The sequence below is a fragment of the Armigeres subalbatus genome, unplaced genomic scaffold, assembly GCF_024139115.2.
Source record: "Armigeres subalbatus isolate Guangzhou_Male unplaced genomic scaffold, GZ_Asu_2 Contig1459, whole genome shotgun sequence".
Taxonomy (NCBI): domain Eukaryota; kingdom Metazoa; phylum Arthropoda; class Insecta; order Diptera; family Culicidae; genus Armigeres; species Armigeres subalbatus.
The window spans coordinates 1-7,957 of NW_026942242.1; the positions used below are offsets into that span (position 1 = coordinate 1).

A 7,957-nucleotide genomic window follows, 5' to 3' on the forward strand; every position below is an offset into this window, starting at 1 on the left:
CCTTCGGAAAACTATTTTAGGAATTTCATCGGAAATTAGTTCATTGTTGAATAAATTTCCGAATGAATTCCCTCATGATTAGCTCTACTAAAGCGAATTTCCAAATTTCTGTAAGGAATTCTTATAGAATTTTACTAAGGAATTCCTTATGAACTTTAATAAGAAATGTCTGTAGAAATTTCCTTTAAAAAAATCTAGTTTCCTCCAGAAATTCTTTCAGGGACTACACTAAGAACTTTTTTGGCATATTTAACCTTTTGTCTGTGCTCTGGGGTCAATATGACCCCAGGCCACTTTGAGTGGCTGCCATTTTTTTAGTTTTCAACCGATTCTCCTAATTTTTGGTAGTTTGGTAAAACTCGCCGAGATCTATCTCCTAGGTGCAAATTCGCTTGAAAAATCTTGAAAATATGCGCTACAGTGTCATTTTAAAAACTTACGTTGTCTGTGCTCTGGGGTCAAATTATTTAAATTGAAATGCTATAACTATTTTAATGTTTGGCCAATTTTGGATTTTTGGGGATGTTTCGAAAGATAATTTAATAATCTTTCAGGTCGTTACCAAAGATTGACTATAGGTGGGCGGGTACATCGCGGAGGGTTTTCGTAAAAAGGGTACAAAACAGTGATTTTTTCATGCTTATTTTATTATATCCGAAATCCTACCCATTTTGAGCTGCACCTTTTCAAAAGGTTATGCAGAAAGAGCGTCTGCTTTGACATGAGGCATTGATTAGTTTAGCGCTTGGTCGCTAGGTGGCGGTATATTTGAATTCATTATTTTACACTACTCAAGTAACTCCGATATATGGAATTTTCCTCATTGTAAATATTCTTATCGCACAATTTTGAAATTTGTAAAGATGACGTCTGTAACAAAGTTCGTCTGGTGGGAATAGACTGTCATGTGACGGAATAAATAATAAGGAAATTTACAAATAGGCGGCGCTAGTGCACTTGCAATATTCTTGCATATATGAAATATTACTTTAGCTTGAGATCCCTCATACCTGCACCCAAGTTGTATTCGGCAACATTGTTCAGGATGTCTAGCACTGATAAAGCGGTGCTAAATATAATGAGCACTTCTTCCCATTTTTAATTTGTGCGATAAGAATATTTACACTGAGGAGAATTCTATATATCGGAATATCTTGAGTAGTCTAAAATAATGAATTGAAATATACCACCACCTGGCGGCCGAGTTCTAAACTTATCAACGCCACATGCCAAAGCACATGCCTTCCTGCATAGCCTTTTTAAAAAAGTTGCATTTCAAAATGGGTAGGATTTTCGGATATATAAATAATCATAAAAATCACTGTTTTTACCCTTGTTCACTAAAACCCCTCGATGTACCCACCCACCTATAGTCAATCTTTGGTAACGACCTGAAAGATGATTAAATTATCTTTCGAAACAGCCCAAAAATCCAAAATTGGCCAAAATTAAACAAGTTATAGCAATTTCAATTTAACCAATTGTTTCCAAACTACAACAACGTAAGCTTTGAGCACAGACAGAAGGTTAACCAAATTTCAGGAAAAATATTAAATTTGGTTGGTCATCCTCAGTCTTACTCAGCTATAGTATTTATTTTTATTTATGTTGATCATAACATTTTAACATCTTCTTCTTCTTCTTTTTGGCATTACATCCCCACACTGGGACAGAGCCACCTCGCAGCTTAGTGTTCATTAAGCACTTCCACAGTTATTAACTGCGAGGTTTCTAAGCCAGGTTACCATTTTTGCATTCGTATATCATGAGGCTAGCACGATGATACTTTTCTGCCCAGGGAAGTCGAGACAATTTCCAATCCGAAAATTGCCTAGACCGGCACCGGGAATCGAACCCAGCCACCCTCAGCATGGTCTTGCTTTGTAGAAGCGCGTCTTACCACACGGCTAAGGAGGGCCCACATTTTAACATAAATTACATTTTAAAATCAGGTATTGATTAGTGTCACCGGCAATTGACTATTTTGAATGTGCTGCTTGATGATCGGCAAACGTAGAATATTGCAATTTTAATCCACTGAAGTCGATTTGTATACGGGCGATTCCTACCGTGTGAATCAAAACCGCATGACTCCAAAAATCCGCATTAAAATTGATTTTTCCAGGCATGGATTTTTTCATCCACGCCGGTTCAAGCCGCCGCCGCCGCCGATAAAAGTCAACGGCGCGCCGCAGTGACGCCGCCGCCGCCGGGGCAAAAGTGACCACCACGCCGCGGCCGCCGATGATAGGACCGGCGCACAGGTCTATCTCACTTCTAACTTTTCACTTGGCCTAATGACGGTTCGGGATAATGGTCTTCGGCCCAGTGACCCAGAATTTTATTTTTTTTACTATTTTTAAGCGAATTGTCACGCGAACCTCACTTTTGTTGCAGCTCAAAAATACGACTTTATGTTAAACGACGCAGATTTCTTTTTCAGTTTTAGTGTTGTCTGCACTGTGGAAACAATTCGAGGAAATCTTGCATTCGGGAAATGGTGTATTCGGGGAATTGTTATTCGGGGAAATTGCACTCGGGGAATTGTCACACAATCATAAACACGATATTCTTCTAATTTTTAATTCTTATTTAGATGGAACAGTTGTTGGCGAGGCAGCTTGCTGCTATAGGTAATGTAAGAGTTGACAACGTTAATTAGCGAAGTAAGGATATATAAACAAAATCGAGAAGTCACCTTAAAATCTAAAAGCTAAACTAAAGTTTAATTGTTTCTATTCTAAACTTAAAATAATTATTATAAAGTTGGGAAGTTCTTATTACTACAGTGGTTTATATTAGCTAGATTCCCAACATAAATTGTTTCGAGCCTAACCCTAATTCCCATCTAACGTAAAAAGCGCACAATCACGGAATCGACAGAAAGCTACGAACGACCACAAAAGGGACTAAACGAAAAATATAAATTGTTGGTTTTATTCCAACGGGACTGAAGGGGCTAATTCCGTACACCCAACCAGGGGATGGTAGATTTTAATACAGTTCTGCATAAAAACCTTACAGAAACTGTATAATAATTGTGCATATACAATTCTGAAGAAGAAAATCTAAGACCTAATTAAGTACTGTCCATTTATTTGATCAGTTAATTTTCGTTATCTTTGCAGATACGGGTTGATTCGGCCACAGCTGTTCGTCTTCGATATCTTGTACTTGACCTCGAGTCGAGTCAAGTACAAGACACTGAAGACTGTTCCACACAGTTGTGGTCGAAATACGTATCTGCAAAGATAACGAAAATTAACTGGTGGAATTAAATGGACAGTACTTAATTCGTCTTAGACTGTTTAATACATTCCACTAAACGAGCTTAATATGTTTTGCTGAATTCTGTAAGCTTTTTATACAAATATTGTATTAAAATAACACCGATTTTTATTATCTTAATACAATATTTGTTTAAAAAGCTTACAGAATTGTATATATCCCCAGATTTTATACAATAATAATTGTCAGATTTGTTTTTGGTGTAACTATAATTGCCGCAATGAAACACGAGATTGCGGTTCAGTTTGTTGAATTATAATTTTCCCGGCAAAGGTAACGTTATACATAATTGTAATAGCATAATTTACTCATGATTCATTTATATAACGTTACCTTTGCCAGGAAAATTATAATTCAACCGTTGAACAACACCCAGTCTCGTGTTTTATTGCGCAGTTATAGTTACGGAATTAACTCCTTCAGTCCTGTTGGTATAAAACCAGCAACAGTCTTACCTCCGAAAAAACTTCACGGAAGGAAATAATTACGCTAATACCCAAAAACAACAGCTGCCGGTCTGTATTTGATGATAACCGACCAATTAGTTTACTTAACTGTGATTATAAATTCATTATGAAGATACTTGCTGAGAGAATAATAAAGTTTCTAGATAAATTACTTGGCCCTGGCCAAACAGCATGTATTTCCAAAATGTCGTGTGGGAATAATTTGAAGGACATTCGACGAATAACTCGTGAAACATGTGAAACACGAAGGTTTAAAGGTAGTATTGTTAATCTTGATTTAAACAAGGCATTTGATAGAGTGAATCACGATTTTTGTGAGGAAGGTTTACAAAAGTTCAATTTTCCACAAGTATTTATAAATTGTTTGAAAAATTGGTATGCTAATGCGTCATCTCGAATTTTAATTAATGGATTTCTTTCTCAAGAAATTAGCCTTTATTGTTCAGTTCGTCAGGGATGCCCAATGATTATGGTGCTTTTTGTGCTGTACATAGAACCTCTAATCGGGAAAATAGCTGACAGCATTCCAGGTGTGCTTGTTTATAACAAATTCATAAATGTGTTTGCTTATGCGGATGATTTAGTTGTTTTTGTAAAAACTGGTTTTGAATTCGATTGTTTATTTTCTATCATAGAGTCCTTCGGTTTGGTTGCTCAAATACGTTTAAATTACAGTAAATCTACTTTCTCACGTCTGAATAATGCTTCATTTGGTCCTCAGAAATATAATATTTGGTATAATATTTGAAAAAATTTGGAGTTCCATGGTCAATACAAATTATGGGAGACTAGCTACTAATGTTAAGGCTGTGCTTAAAAATCATAATGTTCGTCAACTCAATATTTTGGAGAGATGTATTGTTTTGAATGTTTTTGTTTTATCAAAATTGTGGTATGTCGCTCAGATTATTCCGCCATCAAACAAACACTTAGCTCAAATCAAATCAGCTTGTGGGAAATTTGCTTGGACAAGTTTCACTTTCAACGTTAACCGAAACCAACTATATTAAGATTTTCGAAAAGGTGGCCTTCGTTTAGTTGATCCGGAGGCTAAATCTAAAGCTTTGTTTCTGAAAAATGTTTCCTATAAATATGACAACAACGGTCGTGATTTAGATGAATATTATCTGTTAAATGACAATATTAGTGGGAAATTGTCACGAAATGCTCGTAATGGTTACGTGAAGGAGTTTTGTTCAACAGTAGTTTTAATTTGCAGACAACTCATCTCATGTATGACTATTTTGTAGATAATCACAGACAAACACCGGCAATTGAGAGTAAGCTACAGCTAGATTTGGAGAATATAAGTTCAAACTTTTTATCGCGAAACGATCGTGGTTTTTTTTTTAATTTTAGCTGGTACATATTTTCAAGAATCCAAGAAACAACGACAAACTATGATAGGTTTGATTGCTTCGAGCTCAGTGAAAAGATACGATGAGTGCCCGCTTAAGAACCATTTACAATATCTACAGAATAAAACAAAATTCCATATCTCCAAACCCAAGCACACATGCCATCGTTCATCTTTTGGAACGCGTGATATCCTGTGGCGGCAATCGTTCACCGTGGATTGGCTAACAACGAGGGTGGACACCTTCCGGCAGGGATTTCACGTCCGTGCATCCTACTTCGGTGAGTGGAAAAGTCACCACCGTCACGTGTGTCACGTAGCATATAAAATGTGCCGACCACAGCCGTGTGCGATAAAGGTAATAAATTCCGTCCTGTCCAGTGGCGGAGTGTGCGTGTTTTTCCACATTTTATTCTAGAGAAGAAGTACTATCAGAATCAGTGTTTTCATCTTCAAGAAGCTTCTGGCTTCTTTTTTTGCTAACGTGTGACATATTTTACGAAGTACGAGCTCTACTGGAGAGGATGCACTTTAAAGAAGTCGCCGCACCGCGTCAATGGTGGTTCATTTCACGGAGAGTAATAAATGCACTTTCTGATCATAATCCCCTTTGGTGCAGGCCGAAGGAAAACATTCGAACCGCTACTACACTTTACCTTTTATGGAGGAAACTGCCGGTGACAGGTTAGGAATAATGCATTTAGTTCGTTCGAGTTTGGCTTTTCAATTTTTTTTCGTTCGTGCTCTTACTTTTTCCACAAAAGCCACTGCACCAGCTGTGAATTATGCAGGTCCGATGTGGCCGTTGTCTTCGCGACAACTTTGGTAATCATGATGCAGCAGCAGCAGCATCATGGGGTGAGACGTGCGCATTGTAGTCAGTAACAGATTGCAATTCCTCCTTAGTTGAGCTGCATTTGCAATGTAAAATGTCAAGGTTTGATGCACCTTTGCCTTTGATGTGAATGATTTTTTTATCCATAGCAAGGTCGCTAACAATACTTGGTGCATCATAAAAAGTGCATTGTTTATCTCATTTTGACTGCTGCTGAAATACATCAACTGCAGATAATTGCTTTTTCCAGTTTAACTTAATGGGTATTGCATGCCCATCAGTAATAGCTTTTCTGTATCCATTTCAAACCATAAATGTGACATTGATTCTGCAATCTTAGAACTTTATTTTTTTAGTTTCTTGTTTTTTTAATTTTGCTGTAAGAATATTTTATTTCTCAATTGTTTCTCTCCTACGACAAGTGTTTACTGCTCCGAAAGAATTACGAATAATCAAATGTGTTTCTGTTAATTTGATTTCCACTCATGCATTCCGTTCGATGACATTGACACACCTCACATCCAGGGAAACGTGTGACAAACAAACCAGATTTGTCAACCACTTCCCACGTGAATCTGTCTGTTCAGCATTTTCCTGCTCAGCTCAGACGAGCACACCTTCCATTGCAGTCAACGCTATCCTCACCCCTTTTGCCACTCCAAAGCATCCTTCTGTCGACCGGATTTGGCACCCATCCGGGATTGCGTCGTACCTTCCCCGAGTCGAAATGCATGTCAGCTTCCACCAGCTATCGGGAACCGAAACATAGTGGCATTATTCGCCAAATCTCTATCAGGGCGGTCTCTACGTCACTGACACCTATGCCAAGGCCGGCGCAGCTCCAACAGGAGATAATCCTAAAATTTGATTTATGTCAGCACAACTGTTCCTGTCAGTTTGATTAGATACGGTACATGATAGATCAAATTCCTAACCCTCAGTTCTGGGTTGTCTCACGGTTGACTCGAGGGGGCGCGGCGCGGCATCGGTGGATTGCTTCTTGCAGTTTCAGCCCAATATCGTGTTTCGTACGCTCGCACAGCTCGTTGTGAAGGGAAGGACATGGGTTCGAGGAGGCAAGAACATATTGTTTTCCCCAATAGGATGAGGAGGATTTGCTTGAACGAAAGGTGGCAAGTACACGGCACCAGGTTGTGTATCATATGTGAGCTGGATGGGGCCTGAATGTGACTGCACAGATTCCGACCGATTTGTGGGGAGTGGAAATGGGTGGTAAAATGGGTGGTGTTCGGTTAGAGATTGGTTCCGGCCTATTTGGTAATGAAAAGAAGAAGGAGGTGCTGAAGCAGCAACGATGCAAAGCTTTCTGTAGGATGGGACAGGTTAGTCATTTTGGATATAGGATTGAAAACGTTTGCGGATGATATTTTGACCAATTTGTGGTGCAGATATTATAAACGAAACCTACATCCAGTATTAAATCTACCATGCGAAACAATTATTCAGAGATGGATATATAATTTTATTTCTTGATAAATGCCCCCGTCAGGGATAAAAAAGTTCTGAAGGTTCCGGCGAGATTCGAACTCACGATCTCCTGTTTACTAGACAGGCGCTTTAACCAACTAAGCCACGGCGCCGACGATTTTCTTAGATTTTGGAACAAGTGTATAAAACAGTCTAGGAGCATTTCTGGCAAAAAGTAAAAGGCTTGATTTTGTGCTTGTGATGTGCTGAGAAGGGGAGTTTTAAGAATGTTCTGCAATCTAACGTGGATTGCAAAAAAAATACCGCTACCAATGTTAAACTTGCTGCTAGTGGCGTTAGCTGATTTATATCTCGCAAAATATGTAGATATTAAAACATGTTATTTTTGTTGCAACCAACAAGACTACGTGCAGCTACTGTAAGTGGCCCTTTCAACGTATAAGACTTTAATTTTGTGGCATCGGAACTGCTACGGAAGGCGATTGGCCTAAGCCCCTATCTGTTGGTCTATCCATGGCAGTTGACTGGGGCGGGCTCTGGTTCTCAGGATCTTTGGAGTGC

At 38.6% G+C, this 7,957-nt stretch overlaps 1 non-coding gene across 1 annotated transcript; it reads right to left on the reverse strand.

Moving 5' to 3' along the window:
* Positions 1–7,474: 7,474 nt before the first annotated feature.
* Trnat-agu (transfer RNA threonine (anticodon AGU)) lies at positions 7,475–7,548 on the reverse strand. Its single transcript has one exon. It is a non-coding gene; the product is annotated as a tRNA-Thr (tRNA).
* Positions 7,549–7,957: the final 409 nt, after the last annotated feature.